At 41.4% G+C, this 19872-nt stretch overlaps 1 protein-coding gene across 8 annotated transcripts in view; it reads left to right on the forward strand.

Annotated features, from left to right (window-relative positions):
• CCNY (cyclin Y) overlaps positions 1 to 19872 on the forward strand; it is a 305685-nt gene that overhangs the window by 99512 nt on the left and 186301 nt on the right. Inside the window, exon 3 of one of the 8 annotated variants that reach the window (XM_054435229.2) lies at positions 18930 to 18957. The exons of the other annotated variants lie outside the window; for them this stretch is intronic. The gene's annotated coding sequence lies outside the window, so the exon portion shown is untranslated. The remainder of the gene's footprint in view (positions 1 to 18929; positions 18958 to 19872) is intronic. 8 annotated transcript variants of the gene reach the window in all.

The raw sequence follows: 19872 nt of genomic DNA on the forward strand, positions 1-19872 counted from the left end.
AGTGCATTTCCCTGCCCTCTGTGTCTGGCTTTAACATGGTTTGAAACATGATGTTAAACTACAATACTGATGCCAACCAGAGAAGGACAGTGTGCAAGTTGACGATACACTTCCTAGTGTTCTGTTCCCTAAGCTCATTTTCATAAATGGGTTTCTTTCTTGATTAGTCATATTCAAATGTGAATGTGTATTTGCTAAATCTCAATTCTTGGTGTGAAATTCAAGGACAATTTAAAGCAGGAATTGATAAGGAAGCTATAGCAGGGTTTCTCCCTCCCAGCACTGTTGACATTAGGGGGGGCTGCCCTGTCCATTGCAGGATGTTTAGCGGCCTCCCACCTCTGTCCACCAGATGCCATGCCAGCCGCAGCAACAGCACCCTCCATAACAACAAAAAAAAATGTTTCCAGATGTGGCCAAATGAAATCTTCCCCTGAGAGGGCAGCTCCTCTACTCTGCCTGAAAATCAGTGCCTTACAGGCTCTAGGATTCCAGGTGAAAGAGAAATTTGGTAGAGCAATTTGCAGTGGTTCTGCTTTCTTCGTATCTGTCACTTGCACACATCATGGCCTCAGGGGTTGCAGGGGTTGCACAGCTCCACGGTTGCCATTAGCATCAGATTTTGATGTGAATGAGCCCTGTGCCTCCTCCTCCAGCTTTGCAAAGGGCTGCGTTGTTCCTTTTGACTCCTTAGAACTAACATTAGGTTCTGAGATGGTGTTCCTAGTGGTATTGTTGACAGGAAAGACATTGGCCACCGTTCTGACAATGAGTGGTGGGGTAGCTTTCTGTGTGCACTTATAAGTTGTGTAATTTCTTTAACTCAGATTCATAATTCACTTAATTTTTTGCCCTTATTCCTTTTGCTTTTTTTCCTTCCTTTTTTATTGAAAGAGTAGTAAATTTTTCTTCTTTTATCCAGCAGTTTTGTTTCTTATTCATTTTTCACATTAGCTACTTCTGTATGTGTGTGTTTCATATTTTATGAGTACTCACAGTGGACTTTTTTTTTGAGAGTCTATTCTGATGAGGAATATGTAAATGGAATGACAGTTAAGAGTCTGTAAAGTTCTAATCTGAGTACATTTTCTGACAGTGTGTAGCTTTGGCTTGGTTCAGGTGCTGAATTGGTTTTGTATCTTTGTGGACTGTTTGAAATCTCAGCTGCAGCATGATGACCTGGCCCCCCGAGGCAGGTGGTAAACTGAACAGGCGTTTGATTCAGGGGTCTGGCATTCAGGGACATCCTTAGTGGAAAACTTTGAAGGGGAGAAAAACACTTGTTTTGTTGCATCTCTGTTGCACTGTTGAGGAAAAATAGTGATGAGATCATTTAAATTATTTGATCTCAAGAGTCACTTCCATTAGTCAAGTGCACTGCTGCTGGATTGAGGAAATGGCAGCGTGGGTTTCTTGAAATAGAGGTTTAGAAATTCGAGTCTTGGTTTTCAGCTTGCCTAGGTGAAGGAAGCTCCAAAGAATGTCGTGACACAGTATTCCTGACAAACATTGTCTGTAAGTATATTTGAACCAAAAATGTCAGTTCCTTAGAAGAAAGTATGTTTATAAATATACAAATAGAAGTGATTCTTGAAATTGAAGGTGTCTTCCAAAAGTCTGAGGTTTGAAAACATTTAGTCAACTCTTGCTCTGTCCATATAGCACACAACTTTTATTAGGAAAGTTATCATTATAAGAGAGTAGCTATTCATTAAAGAGGTGGTTTTCAACACTGCTGTTAAAGAGCTCAAGGGGGACTGCCTAGGCCATTACCACAGGATTAAAAAGGCCCCTGCATGTGATTGTCGGGACTTATGTCAGTGTGTGCACAACCAATCAGGAAGATTATTTGGAGTTGTGAGAATGAACCTCTTCTGTTTATATGACACATCTGGAAGTGACGTGGAAGATGAACTCTTCAGGTCAATTTAGGCGAAGCTGCCAAACCTTGATGACTTTCTCTGTATTCTTTTGGTTTTCTGTGGTCCTTCAAAGTGACTTTAAGTACTGTTTTTAGAGTGATTCTGTAGTTTAAACAAGCTTAGTATATGCCTAATTTCCTGAAATAGGAGGTCTCTCAGGGAAGGTCCAGCCTAACCCAAGTTAAATACATTCTTTAGTTCTATCAGCTGTTTTTCAGATGCAACTAATCTAGAAAGTTTGTTTGCACAAAATAAAAATATGGCAAAATGTGTTTTATACTACTTACATAGTGGGTGCTTAGTTTGTGGGAAACAGGGATATATTTCTGAAACAAGGACAATTATGCTTACAGAATATTTTAAGAATTTTTATTTTAAATATATAATACCATTGGAACAAGATGAACAGCACTACTTCTTATGAGATACCCTTACAGGACCTCTTTTGGTAAAAGGGTAACTAGCTAATTATTAGGGTAGTGTATATGTAGGGAGAGTATTTATAATAAGCCTGAAATCACATTCTCTTTGCAAAGACCAGTGCTCCTCCTCAATGTCTTCGGCCTAATAATCTAAAGAGCCATTTATTATACAGTTTGATGGTTGGATTTAGCCATCTTGTGGTGGGAGCAGTCACTGAGCTCCAAGTTAAGTTAGCCACATTGTTTTGTTTGCTTCTGAGTGTGTAAGTGATCTACCTAGTTTTCAAGTATTTTAAGATGTTTGGCATATGATATTTTCGCCTTCGGTTCACTTATTTTATTCCATTGAAGTGTTAATGCTGATGGTGGGTCACTGTATGGGATGACAGTGGCTGAAAAACTGATTGCAAAGCTGTATTTAAAATTTTTTTCAGAGTTCAAGAGTGGTGTCAGTTCTTCAGTTTGACAGTCTTGCTATAGATAGAGGTTATGTAAACACAATGCTAGTACTCCAAGGAACTAAACAAGCTGAGAAGTTAGTGGAGTTCTTTTCCTTTCTTGTTAAGCTAACATTTGTAGCAAATGGCTGCATCCCCTCGAAGTGTTTGTGGAATGTGTTCTCTTCATCCACAGAGAAGATGTTGGAGAGAAAACAGAATTAACTAGGCAAGTAGTTGGCTGAGAGAATTACCAGTGCCTGGGGTGACTAGGCTTAGAGCCACAGCCATTGTAGGTGGTCCACAAATATGGTAGCCTGAGCAGAGGGCCATTTTCTAGAAATGTGAGAATTTGATGTCTCCTGTGGAAGTTCGAGGTTCAGTTCTTCAGTAGGTCAACAACCATTGGTCAGTCCAAGTTCTGCATTCCAGCCTCCCTGCTGGATGCTGGGAATACAAAGGTCAACATTATTTGGACCTTGCGCTTAAGGACATAATGATCTATTAGGTGAGACAGATGCAAATAAGGGATTACAATACAGTGTGTAGGGGAAGAAGGGAGACCAGAGTCCCCTGGATGGCAGAGGATGGGGTCAGGGTAAGTTAGCAAATAAGCGCTGCCTGATTAGTGAGGGGCAAGAGTGGTGAAGGGGGTGGGGCAGTGAGGCAGACGCCGGTAAGGCCAAGGCAGGCACAGGGTAATTTGCTTCTGAAAGATCCAGGCTGGACTGGGCATATGTTCTTTTTTTCTTTCTTTCTTTCTTTTTTGACATAGGGTCTCACTCTGTCACCTGGACTGGAGTGCAGTGGTGAGATCATGGCTCACTGCAGCCTTAACCTCCCAGTCTCGAGCAGTCCTTCTGCTTTAGCCTCCCGAGTAGCTGGGACCACAAGTGTGCACCACCATGCCTGGCTAAGTTTTTAAATTATTTGTACATACAGGGTCTTGGCATGTTGCCTAGGCTGGTCGGGAACTCCTGGACTCAAGTGATCCTCCTGCCTCAGCCTCCCAAAGTGCTGGGATTACAGTCATGAGCCACCACACGTGGTGGGTATATGTTCCTTTTGAAGTCAGTAGGTAGTTTAGTTGAACTTGTTCGTAGCTTAGTCCCCAAACATTTAATGAATTGTGCTCATTAAGAGGACGTTTGTTGGAAAAGAGATTTCACAATGATGGATGTGTACTGGAGTTTCTTGTATATTTTTATATACTCTAAATTCTGGAGAATGATCACTCAGTTTTAGTGTGGAAGACAGAATAGATGTCTTTAGAACTGTAAAAGGAATAGGCTATTTTTGTTGAGTATGAGAAGAAGGTAGCCTTCGTAGAATCACAGGCTGTTCAGAGCATCAAGGACCTCATACTGTAGAGATCCTCATGTTACAGATAGGACAGCTGAGCTGCCAAGAGGAGCTGCTCCTCGGCTCCCCACAGCTGGTTCACAGCAGTTCTCAGTCTGAGAGCAAGTCTTCTGATATTGGGGTCAGATCCTTTCACTGCAACACACTGTACCTCTTTTAAACCAGTTCTTATAGCAAGGTAAAACTTTCTCAAGAAGAAATTGATGTATCTTGATGTTTTTCTTTTTTAATGTGATGTTAGTCTAAGTAAGAATTATGTTTTAGGGAATTGTATTAGTTGAAAAGCTGTACAAGAAATTACCCCAACATTTAGTAACTTAAAACAACAACATTTATTGTGTCTCAGTTTTTGTGAGTCAGGACTCCCAGCTTAGCTGAGAGCCTCTGGCTCAGGGTGTCTCCTGGGATTACAGCTGAGCTCTCAGGTGGGGCTGTCGTCATCTCATGGCTCAACTAGGGGAACTGCTTCCAGGCTCACTTACGTGGCCAATGCAGGCATCAGGTACTCACTGGCTGTTGGCTGGATACGTCAGTTTCCTGCCACATTGGCCTCTCCATAGGGCAGCTGGCTTCCCCTGGACCAAGTGATCCGAGAGAGAGCAAGAGAGACCAAGAGAGACCCACAAGATGGAAGCCATACATAGTCTTTTTTTTTTTTTTTTTTTGAGATGACGTCTCACTCTGTCACCCAGGCTGGAGTGTATTGGTGGGATCTCAGCTCACTGTAACCTCTGTCTCCTGGGTTCAAGAGATTCTCCTGCCTCAGCCTCTTGAGTATCTGGGATTACAGGCGACCCCCACCACGCCTGGCTAATTTTTGTATTTTTGGTAGAGACGGGGTTTCACATGTTGGCCAGGCTGGTCTCGAACTCCTGACCTCAAGTGATCTGTCCGTCTTGGCCTCCCAAAGTGCTGGGATTACAGGCATGAGCCACTGCACCTGGCTGGAAGCCATAGTCTTTATAACCTGAGCTTAGAAGTGACATTCTGTCACTGCTATTTGATAGAATCAAGTCATTAAGTTGAGGGGACAGTATTATATTAATACAAGAGTGTGAATACCAGGAGATACATTGGGGCCCATCTTGGATGCTGCCCACGACAAACATGGATTAAGATTCTGTTGATTGTGTTTAACAGAAGTCCACTAAAACTGACTTCCGCAAAACAGACGGGGAGTGGGAGAGAGAATAACTATGGGATCTGAGGATTTTTCATGGAGACCAAGGGTGAGGAGCATAACTAAGTCCCATGAGGAACTGGACTTGGAAGATGGACAGTCTGTAGGAACTGAGGCAGCTTTCTCCTTCAGTATCTTAATAGTAAATTCTCCTATCTTTCTGAGTCAGTCTTATGTTTCACATGTCTCGAATTTATTTTTCTTTTAATCTTTATAAAATAGCTATTTTTCTTTGTCTACACATGGTGGAAAATGGCCACCCCAGTGGTTCTAGGACCATAAAAGACTAATGGGAAGAATTTCTGTGTCCCAGGAGAGAGGATTGAGTTTCCTTTGCCCCACTAGTGGGATGGCTCCCCCATGAAAGTTGTCCAGTGAGCAGGGTCAAGGTTTAGGTTTGGGGTACGGACATGAGTGCAGGAGCCTTACTCTCCTGTGTGTTGTGGGGGACGGATAAAGGGGATGAAGTTGGAGGGATTTAGTGAATGGTTGGGACAGCAAATTTCAGAGAAGAGCATTTGGAAATAATTTTCTCAAATATATGTTTTTAAAATCCATATTTGGTTTTTTTCCTCAGGGATTCCCAAGCATAGTAGAGCTAAAATGAATTAATTTGGGTAAAAGTAAAGTTAAGGCTAAGGTAGGAAACACTTTAAAAACAGGAACCTGCTGGGTGCGGTGGCTCCTGCCTTGTAGTCCCAGCACTTTGGGAGGCAGAGGCGGGTGGATCACCTGAGATCAGGAGTTCAAGACCAGCCTGGCCAACATTGTGAAACCTCATCTCTACCAAAATATGAAAATTAGCTGGATGTGGTAGCGCATGCCTGTAGTCCCAGCTACGCGGGAGGCTGAGGCAGGAGAATCGCTTGAACCCAGTAGGCAGAGGTTGCAGTGAGCCAATATTGCACCATTGCACTCCAGCCTGGGCAACAGAGCAAGATACTGTCTCAAAAAAAAAAAAAAAAAAAAAAAAAAAAAGAGGAACGTTAGTGGAAAAGCAAGGTTTTCTGTATTAATTATTTAAAAAATGTCTCTGAGACTAGTATTAACCTGGAAAACTTACTGATTATCGTTAAGTACTATTTCTCTCTCTCTCTCTTTAGTTGCCCCTTATAAATTCCAGGTTTATCCACTTTTTAAAATGTTCTTATGCCGTGAACATCTGTCAGCTTTCCTATCTTAGATTTTTTTTTTAGCAGCTTATATAACTTGAAATGAAATTACCATTTTTTGTTCTAAAACTGCCCATTTAGTGTGTTGATAGGGTTTTGCTTTTGGCTTCAGTTGATTTCAATAGATGACAAAGATGCAGAAAAGGTTTTTATTTTCATTTTTGCACGCTTGTTCACTTCCATGGCACTTTAAAATGACGCACACTCTGGCTTAGCTGCAAGAAAGCTTGTATTACAAAGAGAGAAACCAAAAGCCTTTTCTGGAGGTGTTTTTCTTTCTGCTTTATAGATAAGTCAGAAGAATCCTGTAAAACCTAAAGACAGTCTACCAGTTGCATAGTTGGGTAGTTTTCATTTTTGTTCTTGGAGTTGGATCTGAGCAGTTTAGCAGTAGTAGCAATTAAAGCACGTTAGTGTATGGTAAACACTTATGCTTGTACATCTTAAGATGTTGCTTTGTTGGTCAAAATCCGATTTTAAAAGTTGAGACTGGTGCAGTGGTTTTGGGAATTACCACATGGTAAACAGCTGTGTTCCCAGCCCCCAATTCTCCATGACTCTGCGTGGGGGTAGCTGGTGTTGTAGCGCATGTTTGAGGATGTGGATGTGGCAACGGGAAGCGTGCTTCACATGGGGTGGGTCCACAGAGCCTAGCATGGTTGGCTGGGTGGTGCTCCTTCAGAAAAATCTGCTCCCGCTCCTTAACCTCTTCATGTTTTACGCATACTCTGCTATTGTGGGTTTAGGTTTGGCAATAATGCTGCTACTTACATTGAGAACCTAATAGGGAAAAAAGACTGGGCTTTGTAGTTGCAGCGATCGCTGGGAAGATGCAACAAGTTTTTCTGGCGTCTTATTACGGTTTACTGTGATCCATTCTCTTAAAACTATTCTTTCTTATAATCTTCTCTCTCTCTCCTTAACAGATGTGGAGTTGATCATGCCACTGCCCTGCTCACAATCCCTGAGTGGCTTCTGTTGTGGTTAGAGTAACTACATACTCCTCCCCGTGGCTCAGAGTCATTGGTGTCTGTCCCCTGCCTGCCATGTAAACCTCCTTTCTCGTTGTGACTCCATGCACACGGGCCTCCCAGTGTTTTTCAAGCTTCCAACTTTGTCTGTCTCAGGGTCTGTACAGATGTTCTTCCTTCTGCCCTGCATGCTCTTCCCAAAGCTCATCACCTGGCTGGCTTCTGGGCATCCTGCATCACCTCTTCAGGTTTTTTCCTAAGAACATAATCCAGAGAGAACAGCCCCTGCCCCTGCCCCTGCCCCTGCCCCTGCCCCTGCCCCTGCCCCTGCTCCAGCCCCAGCCCCAGCCCCATCACGCTCAGTCACTTTACCTTTATGAGGTAATGTTTACCACAGTCTGAAATTATCTTATTTGCCTGTTGCTTGTGCTTCCCTCACTCCCAGAATAGAAACACCATGAGGACAGGGACATGTCTTGTCCACCGCGATGCTTCCATCACCTAACACAGTACTTAGCATATAGTAGTTCTCAGGAAATACTCGAATGAATAGAAGTGCTGCATTCATTTAACACATAGCAAACATTTTTTTGTATGTGTGTTTCTAGACCTTGGCATTTTTAAAGAGCACTGGTCAGTTTGTAAAATATCCCTCAATTTGACTTTGTCTGGTGTTTCCTCTGGATTAGATTCAGATTATGCATTTTTGGTAGAAGCAGTGCCTCATGTCAGAAGGCACATGTCTGTTTATCCCAGCATTGGGGTTGCTAACTTTGATCACTTTGTGAAGCTGTGGCATATTCTAGGTTTCTTCAGTGTACTGTTGCTGCTTTTCCAACTTTGTAATTAATAAGTAATTTGTGGGGAGATTTAGACTTTGTAAATATTTGATTTCTTATCAAACTTTCACTCACAAGTTTTAGTATCCATTGACGGTTTTTAAGGTCCTTCTGTATCTATTAGTAGGCATTCTCTTGTAAGGAAAAGCTCTCCCTTCTTATCATTTATATATTGATCAGTATGGGTCATGGATTGTTATTTCATTGAGTTTTAATCTGTTATTTTTTTTTGTTGCTTAAGTTGTCCAAACTTTGACTGGTGGGAGCCTCTTCAAACTGGTTTCTTTTCAAGCTGTGTTCTTTTGCTATGTCCTTATCATTCCTTCAGTGCTTCCTTAATTTCTGGGAGGACATTTGCTTTTTAGAAATCATTTTTCTCTTGGTTTGGAAAACACACTTTTTTGCTTTTTTTGCCCCCCCCCACAAGAAGTATGGATGTAATACTTCCCTTTACAGAACACCACAACATCTGTACTCATTCACGATACCTAAAAATGTGACCTTAAGCAAGTCTTTTTTTTTTTAACTCACATGATTTTTCTTGCTGTTTCTGTGAAATCTAAGAGGAGCAGCTTGTCTGTTTGTAGCTCAGGGACAGAATAGCATTGTGTGAGGTGGTCCACAATATTTATTGAATACTGCCAGTGCATAAAGTGTTCTACCTGGAGCTGGAGAGAATCACACAAGAGAGTAGAAGAGAGTTATGTATCTGCTCTCAAGGATGGCGGGATTCAGTGGAGAAAGACAAGACTGTACTGCATATAGGAACAAATGAAGTTGAAAAGGTTAATTTTCACAACTAACAGTCTTCCTTATCCTGCTCATGGGTAAAGATTACCATTTAATTTGTAGCAGTAGTGAGTCTTGAAAACTCGGTGCCATTTATGGCAACTTCTCGTCAAGCTCACACTTGAGACAAGTCAAGGGCCAAAAAGGCCTGACCTGTAGATACAACAAGCCACTTGTAGATTTAGGTGGTTAATTACTTATAGAGACAGAGAAAAGAAGAAGAAGGCAAAGATACCAGCTTCCTGTAGTTCTTGTCTAGCATACCAAGAAGGGTGACACTGAAACTCACAGCTGATGACCGTGAGCCACAGGATTCCGGCTCCTGAGGAGCTAGATCCAGATGGCAGCTAAGTGGGTTTATGTTCTGGACCCTTATTTGAGGCCAGGTGGAGGGATGCCCAGAAAGCCCCATGCTTCACCAGAACCCAGGAGGCAGTGAGGACCTGTCTCCCGTCAGCTACCAGGGAAGTAGGGAGGTGAGTGGGCACTGACATAACATCTGTCTCTCTTGTGTTCCTGGAGGGTCATAAGGTGTTCTTCCAAGACAGACAAAGCATCTGTGCTTCAGGCCTTGCCTACGTGGCTTATTAGGTAAGTGCGGGCTGCCAGGGATTTGTGGCACAGCTGTTCCCCTCTACTTCTTTGGACTTGTAGTGTGACTGATGTCTCCACATAACAGATAATCACATCGCCTCTCAGTGTTACTCCCCAGCTGTTTTGCCTCCCCCGTCCTGTCCCCTCTGTCGACAGATGCTGTTGTGTGAATCAGGCTGTTCTTGGGGCCTGTTTTCTGTCTGCCTCCTCTTTATATCTGACATGTAAACATGGCTGGCATTGGTTTGAGAATCCTGGTTCAGGCTCTCCCTGTACATATTTAGAGCCACTGGACTGTGGTAGATACTGCCTCATTGTTTGTAGATGGCTGTGTTTTTTGTTTATTTGTTTAAAAAACAAATTTGTGGTATAATGTACACATCAAATTTACCATTTTAACTTTCTTTCTTTCTTTATTATTATTATTATTATTTTATTTTATTTTTTTGTAGAGGCGGGGTTTTGGTATGCTGCCCAGGCTGATCTTAAACTTTTGAGCTGAAGCGATCTGCCCGCCTTGGCCTTCCAAAGTGCTGGGATTACAGTTGTGATCCACCACACCCATTTTAGCCATTTCTAAGTGTACAGCTCAGTGGCATTAGGCACATTCACATTGCTGTGCAACCATTACCACCATCCATCTCCAGAACTACTTCTTCCCAAACTGAGACTCCGTGCTAAGTTATTAAAAAACCCCAAGTCCTTGTTTCCTCGTCCCCCCAGATCCTGGTGACCACCATTGTTTTGGTGCCTAAATTTGGACCTCATATAAGTGGATCCATACAATATTTGCCTTCTTGGGACTGGCTTATTTCACTTAACGTAATGTCCTCAAGGTTTATCCATGTTGTTGCATGTATGAAAATTTCCTTCCTTTTTCAGGCTGAATAATGTTTTATTGTATGGATATATCACATTTTGTTTACCCATTCATCTCTTGTTGGACAGTTGGGTTGCTTCTGCCTTTTAGTGATTGTCAATAATGCTGCTAGGAACACGAGTGTTGAAACATTTGTTTGAGTTCTTGCTTTCAATTCTTTTGGGTATGTACTCAGAAGTGGGATTGCTGGAAGGACTGAAATCTTAGTTTTTGGTGAATTTGTATTGTTACTTAATGTTAATAGCTGTATCACCATATTATATGGGCCTTATGAGGCCAAAGGGATGACTGGAATTTTAAAATTAAATTTCTTTTTTTTCCTTTCTTTTCTTTTCTCTTTTTTTTTTTTGAGATAGAGTCTCACTCTGTCACCCAAGCTGGAGTGTAGTTGTGAGACTATGGCTCACTGCAGCCTCAATCTCCTGGGCTCAAGCGATCCTCCTGTCTCAGACTCCTGAGTAACTGGGACCACAGGCATGCACCACCATGCCCAGCTGATTTTTTTTTGTAGCTATGGGGTCTTGCCATGCTGCTCAGGTTGGTCTTGAGCTCCTGGGCTCCAGCAGTCCTCCTGCCTTGGCCTCCCAAAATGCTGGGATTACAGGTGTGAGTCACTGTGCTCTGCCTAAATTTTATTTTAGGCAGTATTTTAAATACTACTTTTTAAAAGTAGTATTTATTATTTCCCGCCTTGATTTTAGAAAATTTAAAAAAGTATATAGAAAAAATTACCTGTAATCCTACCACACAGAGCAATGCTTGTTTTTAAAATTTTTAATATTAATATGAACATTAATACTCTAATTGTATATCTGTACATGATTATATACAATGTATAACTTAAAGAAAATTTGATAATATATTAATATGTCTCTGAGTCAGACACATTAATCAAGCTTTTATGGTGGGGGTTTACCAAAATGCAGGTTGTTTTGTTTTGTTTTGTTTTGTTTTGAGATGGAGTCTCACCCTGTCGCCCAGGCTGGAGTGCGATGGTGCGATCTCAGCTCACTGCAGCCTCTGCCTTCCGGGTTTAAATGATTCTCCTGCCTCAGCCTCGTGAGTAGCTGAGATTACAGACGCCCACCACCACGCCCAGCTAATTTTTGTATTTTTAGTAGACACGGGGTTTCGTCATGTTGGCCAGGCTGGTCTCAAACTCCTGACCTTGTGATCCCCCCGCCTCGGCCTCCCAAAGTGCTGGGATTACAGGCATGAGCCACCGCATCTGGCCCATAATGCAGGTATTTATTCATCCACTTACTTATTGTTTCATTTTCTCTCAGATATGTTATCTGTGTTTACATATATACCTGTGGATGTATATTTCTTTCATAATTGGGACCATGCTGTAAATATGACTTTATAATTTTTTTGTCTTATTATAAAAGTGTTGCCTCTAAACAGTCTTCTAAAACATGATAATTAATTACCACAGGTAATACAAGGTACATCAATTCCACAATTTATTTAATTATGACAGTACTAATTATACTAGCATTAATTGAGTGCTTAGATTTAGGTTTGGTTCTTTAGGTTTTTTCTTTTAATTTTTTAAAAAACTCATACATAATATTTTGTTTGCCTGTGGGGGCATTTCCTTATTTCTAAAAGTCAACTTTATGAGACAAAGGAATGAAACTTTTGATACTTACTGAGTAGGCAGGAACTGAATGTTATTTTTCAGGTGCATGTGGTTAACTTTTAATATGGGTCTGAGAATCGGCATTCTGCTCACTGTCTTCACTAATTCTCTAAGAAAATATTAAGCATCTACTGAGAACCATATTACATTATGTAGATATTACAAAGATATGTAAGACATGGCCTCTGATTTGTGGAGCACTAAATTATAATTGTGAAAATGAGAAGTATGGGGCTGAGCATCCCTGATCTGAAAATCTGAAATCAGAAATGCTCCAAAATCTGAAACCTTTTAAAAATGTTTGACCCCCCAACACACACACCTCAGCACCCAAAATCTGAAACCTTTTGAATGCCAACATGATGTCACAAGTGGAAAATTGCACACCTGACACTTTTGCTTTCTGATGGTTCACTGTACACACATTTGTTTCATGCACAAAATAATTAAAACTAATGTATAAAATTACTTTCAGGTTATGTGTATAAGGTGAATGTGAAACAGAAATGAATTTCATGTTTAAACTGGGGCCCCATCCCCAAGTGTGTGAGCAAATCTTCCAAAATCCAAAAAAAATTGAAATCCAAAACACTTCTGGTACCAAGCATTTTGGATAAGGGAGACTCAGCCTGTATATACATTATCATTTAAGGCAGCATGTGATACATACTTTGTTGTACAGAAGTAGCTGCTAAAATCAAATAAAAAAGAGTGTGCAATAAGATGTGCAAGGTGGAAGAAGTGACTTTTTTGGCCTGGGTGATCTGAGACAGTTTCATGGAGAGAGAGATTGAGTACTGGGTCTTTTGGTTTGGTGGTTCTTGCAAGTAGAACATTTCTGGCAGTGGGGAAGGCAGTAGGAAAGTCCTCCAGGTGAAAAAGTACAGGATTTATTTGGGTCTTGGCAAATGAATTCACTTAAAGACAGGGAGGATAGTCCAGACGAGGCTTGGGCCACTTGCAGCCTAAGAGGTCCATGTCGTGTAGGGACCTGAATGCCAAGCTAGGGGGTACCAGATTTTTTTTTTTAATTCTCCAATTTAAAACTTTTAATTAAAAAGTAAACTTTAATGTCAAAAATGCAAACTTTGGAGAGGGTAGAAAGATCACACACAAGGCTGTCACTTCACACTTGGAGGGTTGCACGGCAGCCAGAGGCGCTCCTCACTTCCTAGACGGGGCTGCGGCTGGGCAGAGGCGCTCCTCACATCCCAGAGGGTGTGGGGGCCGGCCAGAGGCGCTCCTCATTCCCCAGATAGTTGGCGGGGGTGCTGGGCAGAGGCGCTCCTCACTTCCCAGACAGTGGGGCAGCCAGGCAGAGGTGCTCCTTGCTTCCCAGATAGGGCGGCGGCCGGACAGAGGCGCTGCTCACTTCCCAGATGGTCGGCTGCCATACAGAGGCGCTCCTCACTTCCCAGACAGGGCGGCGGCAGGGCGGAGGCGCTCCTCACTTCCTAGACAGGGCGGCGGCCGGGCGGAGACGCTCCTCACTTCCCAGCTTGTGAGGTGGCCGGCAGAGGCGCTCCTCACTTCCCAGACGGTAGGGTGACCGACAGAGATGTTCCTCACTTCCCCGACGGGGCGGCAGCTGGGCAGAGGCGCTCCTCACTTCCCAGACGGTGGAGTGGCCGGCAGAGGCGCTCCTCACTTCCCCGACGGGGCGGTAGCTGGGAAGAAGCGCTCCTCACTTCCCAGACGGTTGGGGGGCCGGGCAGAGGTGCTCCTCTCTTCCCAGACGGTGGGGCGGCCGGGCAGAGGTGCTCCTCTCTTCCCAGACGGTGGGGCGGCCAGGCAGAGGCGGGGATACCAGATTTTGGGGTAGTAGGCTTACCTGATCAAAGTGACCCCGGAAGATTAATATGCTGGAGATGTGGGAACTAGATGGGAATGGGAAAAGACTGAATCAGTGAGATCAGCTGTGTTGGTTCTGTGTAGTGGGGTATTGGATTGGAAAGGGAGTTGTAGAAGCAAGTCTGGTGTTGTCATCCCACCCCACGACCTCCCCGAGACTGACACTGTCAGTCAGAGGAAAGCTTTTAAAAGTTTTCGTATTCCCTGCCTTCCTGACACCGAGTAGGTATGAAATCATTGTTGAAAGAGTGAGTGAACCAGCAATATAATTTTGTGCCTGAAGGTGCAGAGAGAGGGAAGATTCAGAGTTGACCCTGAGTCTTTGGAGGCAGGGTAACTGAATGAACATGCTTTTAGTGTATGGATATTGGAGAAGAGCGGAGGAAGATTGGCTCTGCGGAGGGACAGGGTAAGAATTTTGGGTTTGAACAGGTTTATACAGTCTTGCTCAATGTTAAGGGATATTTGTGTTTACAAACTTAATTTTAATATGTTACTGTTGAGAACATAATTTTCTAATTCCAGTAATGGAAAAAGATCTTGAGTGTTCTGATCTCCAAAGTGGTGTCAAAGAGATGATGGAAGGATCTGGATTTATAGTCAACTTACTTGATGAGAATGTGTATTTACAGCAGTTCTTGGTGGTTTGGGATTCTTAGATCTCATTTGTCACGTGACTTCTGGTCATTTAGCCCTTTCACCCGTAATTCACCATCCGTCTAAACAATGGAAGGAGCAAGCAGGAGTGGAATTCAAATATGTAGATTTAACAAAAGCTTCTTTTTGGTTATTCTTACCTTTTTCAAGGTAGCATTGGTCTACATTAACACCAATAACAGAAAGTTAACTGAATTTTACATGCTGTTTGTCCCACCTGTCATTAGATACATTGAAGGACTGACTGCTGACCATCAGATGTATGTTTTTAAATTAGTTTAAAATAATGTTATGTATTTAATTTAAAAATAGTGTGGTGGGGGCACATATGCCAGTAGGATGCTCTTTGAGCATGTTCATAAAAGTGTAAAATATTAAGAGATGACATACTTATTTCTAAAGAGTTTTGAAGCCTTCTGTGAAAGTCAGCTTCAATAGGGAACATTACCTGCATTAATATATTTATTAGGCAGTTCATTTCTGTGAATTGTGTGTTTTTATACTTCATTTTTTCCAGCTGCTCCTTTATTGTTTTTTTCAGAAGTTTGAGTTATTTATGGATTAGCCTAATAGCTCATTCTTATAATTACTGCAATTTTAAAAACCATCTATTACAAACCAAAGTCTTCACCAAAGCAAAGCCTGTATAAATCCGATTGGGAAATGGTTCTAAGTGAGAATTGAGCCCTTCTCTAAGTGTGGAAATTTTCTGTTGTGCATTTTCCTAGTGCTGGTTTAAGTCCAAGCTCACCATATATATGCTTTTGAAACGAGCCAATTAGGGCATGTTTAACTATCAGTAGGCTTAAACAAATGTATTTCCTCGTGTTGGAATTTGGACTTAGGACTTTGGAAGGTGGAAAATTCCAAATGCAAGTGAAAGATTTCTATAACTGGGCTCCGTACTTAACAGCCAGTCCTGTCTCAAACTTAATCTGGTAATGTTTATTGAGCTGGTAACTTTATGGAGTATAAATGAGATAGGCTATTTTTTCTGTAGGACATTGGTTATCTTCACTGGAGGACTTTTGAAATTGAAAGAAAGCAAGAGTAACATAAATTTGATACTCAGCTAGAGAAGAAGATATATTTATATTTAACTTGTCCTCATGATATAAAGACTTGCTTTGTGTCTTTAAAAAAGTGGTTGCTGTTTTTACTACAGTATTAATATCTTAAAGCCAATACATAGATTCATTTCTTCTTTGTTTTCCAAATTCAAAATGAGGAGACATTTATTTCTGTTTCCTACTACTACTTGAAAAAATGTTGAATATTAAAAATAAAAAATTGCAGAAGAATAAACAGCAAGAGCTAAAGTTCTCATTTATTTGTATGTTACCTGCTCCTGGATTACCTATTGCAAATTAGGATGTTTTTGGTTAACTTTGATGGGTTTTGAGATTGTCACTTCTTTCCATTTAATCTTTGTATGCTTAGAAACTGCCAGTTTAGTATAATATTAGGTGAAAAGAAAATGGTTAGAAATATAAGTAAAATCTTTAGTGGATAGTATTGTACCAATGTTAATTTTTTAGTTTAGAAACTTATGGCTATATAAGGTATTAACCTTAGAGGAAGCTGGGTAAAGGGTATATGGGAACTGAACTATTTTCACAGTTCTTCTGTTATCTGAAAATTATTTCAAAATAAGAAGCTAAAAAATGATTAGACTAACTCAACAGCTACAAAGTTATTAGTGTATATTGCAAAACCAGAGACAAGTGATTTGTGTGTGTCTAGGGAATGGACAGAGATTCTCTTCTATTTGGATGGTTGAAATCCTTGTTCATTTTCATTGACCTGAAAAATTGAGAGTTGTTGCTGTATCTCATGAGGATGAAGATGCTGTTAGAGTATGTTTAGTAAATGCAGACTTCTTTTTCTTTTTCTGTGTTATGAATATATGCGTAAATACACGACAGATACCAATTTGCAAACATACATGCAGTGTGTGCTTCTAAATGAGGTGATTGGCTTTCTAAAAATATCACAGAATTGCATTTTAGCTTGTTACACATTTGTTTCCTTGATGAGATGGTGGCAATCATTTGCCTTTTGAGAATAAATTAGATTCTTTTATTTTGGAAACACCAGCATGTGATTTGGGGCTTCATGTATAAATTGAGTGATCAGACTTTCTGAGTTGAATCTAAATTTAAGAAATGAGTGTTTTAAAAAATAAGTGAACTGGCTCTGAATTTATTTCTAAAGAATAGTACAGATCTTTGTGTGGTTCCTGCATCATTGGACTAAGTCTAATATTTGCAGATTTCAACTTTAAAGGATATTACTTGTGTTCTTGATTTATGTTTATTGTAAGTTATTGGTGCTATCTGTATTAACAGAGATAGGAGACTCCAAGGTTTTTCAGCAGTTGCTTTCCCTAGGCCCATGCTGTAGCTGAATGTGGACATTCACCTGGACATTTGGGCTGCATTTCCGGTCTTCACTAGTTCTACCCCATTTTACCCTCTTGGAACTCCACTCTTTTTGTTCTACAGCAGCACTGTTATTAGAGCTTTCTGTGATGATGGAAATGTTATATATCTGCACTGTCCAATGCGGTAGTCACTAGCCACATGTGGCAGTCAAACATTTGGAACGTAGCTAGTGTGACTGAAGAACTGAATTTTAAATCTTACTTAATTTTAAAGAATAAATTTAGATATCCACATGTGGCTAGAGGCTTCTGTATTAGGCAGCACAGATTGAGGGCTACCATTGCTAATTCCTTGAATGGTCTACCTGGAATGCCAATTTAAGTGTGAAAGGAGGGAATGGACACAGACATTTACAGTATAACTGAATTGTCTGTTGTTCTCATATAAAATTCCCTTTATAAGCATTTTAATTGACTTGGTGTGGAAATGATGTTACCATGCTGATTCCTTGCTTTTGGGTTGCCTTTTGTGAGAGGTACTCTTTGGGTACCACTTTAAAACATGCTTTTTTTCACATAAATTTTTTCATGTCAGTAAACATATTTCTGTCTCATTGTTTTTAATGACTGTATAGTATTCTATTTTATAGACTACTTTATGACTATACTTTATGACTTTATACTACTTTATGACTTTATAGTATTCTATTTTATAGACCATATAGTATTCTATTTTATAGACTGTATAGTATTCTATTTTATAGTGTTCCACCACGCACTAGCTGGGAGCCTTGGGCCTGGTGCCTATCTTCCTTCTCTGTAAAATGGGACAGTAAAAATGTCTACCTTGTAGAATTGTTTTGGGTGTAAAATGAAATAAGGTAAAGTGCTTGGTACAAGTAGATGTGCTCAATAAATATTAGTTATTATTAATAATATTGTTAGGTAAAGGTCATTTCTTGTGAGATAACATGGGTCTACATCTCATGGATTTTATAGAATAAAACAGACACTTTAAAAGTTGGGACAGGTTAAACCTCTCTGGAATGCAGATCTGAAAGCCGCTGACTTCCCAGGGTGGCCTCCGCCATAGAAGTCACTTTGTGAGAGCATACCTTCCTGCCGCTGCCTGGAGCAATGTCTTTGGGAGCTGGGTAGGGTTGTCAGCATGCGCCCATGTCAGTGCCTCTTCCCCTTAGAGACTGTTGCAGGTCTGCAGTTAAACAAAAGTAATTTTCCTAAACCTGAAAAAGGCATGTCTGAATTACTGGATGTGAAATATTTCATTTAACAAAACTGACTCTCATGGGACCTCTAATTTTGCCTATACTCCTAATGAGGCACAAGAAGTAGTCACATACATACTGCCCCTCTCCTACACCTCTTTAAAAACTTTGGAGTGTAAATGCTGGCTTAAGGTGTTTGGCTCATACTTGGAAGGCTGTTAGAAACGAGTTAAAATTCTCTGAAGAATGATTTAGGTGCATATGCTAGGAAACTTTTGAAAGATTGGATAGAGTCTGCAATTGATTACAATTGAGGCTGTGGAGTCTTTCTGCCTGGAGGTCGTTAGAACAACGAGAACTGCTTATTTGGGAAATCAGCTTTGTAGTGGAAAAACACCTGCCCAGAAATCTGGAGACCTGGCATAATGTGTGCATAGTCTTTAGCTGCGTGACCTTCGGTGAGTCTTGTTCAGTTTTCTGGGCTTCAAGTTCCATCCTCAGCTTTAGTATTAATTTATGGACTGTGTCCCAGTGTTTTTCATTTGCAGAAACTGCTTTGTACTAAAATAGAATAATCATAATCTTTTTCTAATTTGCAGGGGGAAAAAAGCATTTTCAGCTGAACTGGTAGGCTTTTATTAGTTTTTCTAATGTAAAATTATCTTAAACTTTTTTGCCATTCTTTATCTGCTACCAAGTGCTCATGTTGTTATTCTCATGTATGTGGTACATGGCGGTTGTCATTTTATACTCTGTTCAGATGTCACAGGCACACCTCTGCTAGTGAAACCATTCCCAGGTTGGACTGTTCGCATCCACATTTCGTGGCGTTTTTGGAGTGCTCTCCAGAGACACAGTGACGACTCCTGGGGGTGTCAGCGCCTGGGTGACTCTTTCCGGCATTGACTGCTCTACAGCCCGGCCCCAGGCGTCAGGGCAGGCTGCTGTGGGGTGGGCGGTGCGGCACAGGAGTGCCCTTCCAACTTGGGAATAAGGTAGAAGCTTTCTGATGTGGAGAGTCTAGATCCTCAAAGGGGCTGCAGAGTTCCTTTTCCTTGGCTTTCCTTAACCAGTGCTCGGAGGTACCAGAGGAAGTGAGGCTGGGAGGGTGGGGCTGGGCCTAATGAGCAGGGTCTCTGTACTTCCACTGCTCACTTCTGAGATCTTATCACTATTTGGCTTCAGAAGTTGTTCAGTTTCTCCACTTTTCTCATGTACAGGAAGGAGCAGCAGTAACCTGCCTATTACTCCGAGGAACTTCCTGGTGATTTACATCGTGGAGATCTGTCCTGCTTGCTCTGTGGAAGTAGTCCAGGGTCAAACATTCAAAAAGCAGTCTGGATTGATAAATATTCAGGCTGAAATGACCTTGCAGTAGACTGTGGACAGCATTCATTAAGAGTGTGTGAGGTGCTGGTGACTGTGCCCGTCCTGATTTCCACTCCTGTGTGAGCATCAGCGGGACAGGAACAGAGCAGGACGGTGAGGCTTGAGGTCCCACTTGTGACCTTGGACCGTATTTCCTCCTGCAAGAGGCATCTG

This window comes from Pongo pygmaeus, chromosome 8 (assembly GCF_028885625.2).
Source record: "Pongo pygmaeus isolate AG05252 chromosome 8, NHGRI_mPonPyg2-v2.0_pri, whole genome shotgun sequence".
In the NCBI taxonomy this organism is placed as follows: Eukaryota; Metazoa; Chordata; class Mammalia; order Primates; family Hominidae; genus Pongo; species Pongo pygmaeus.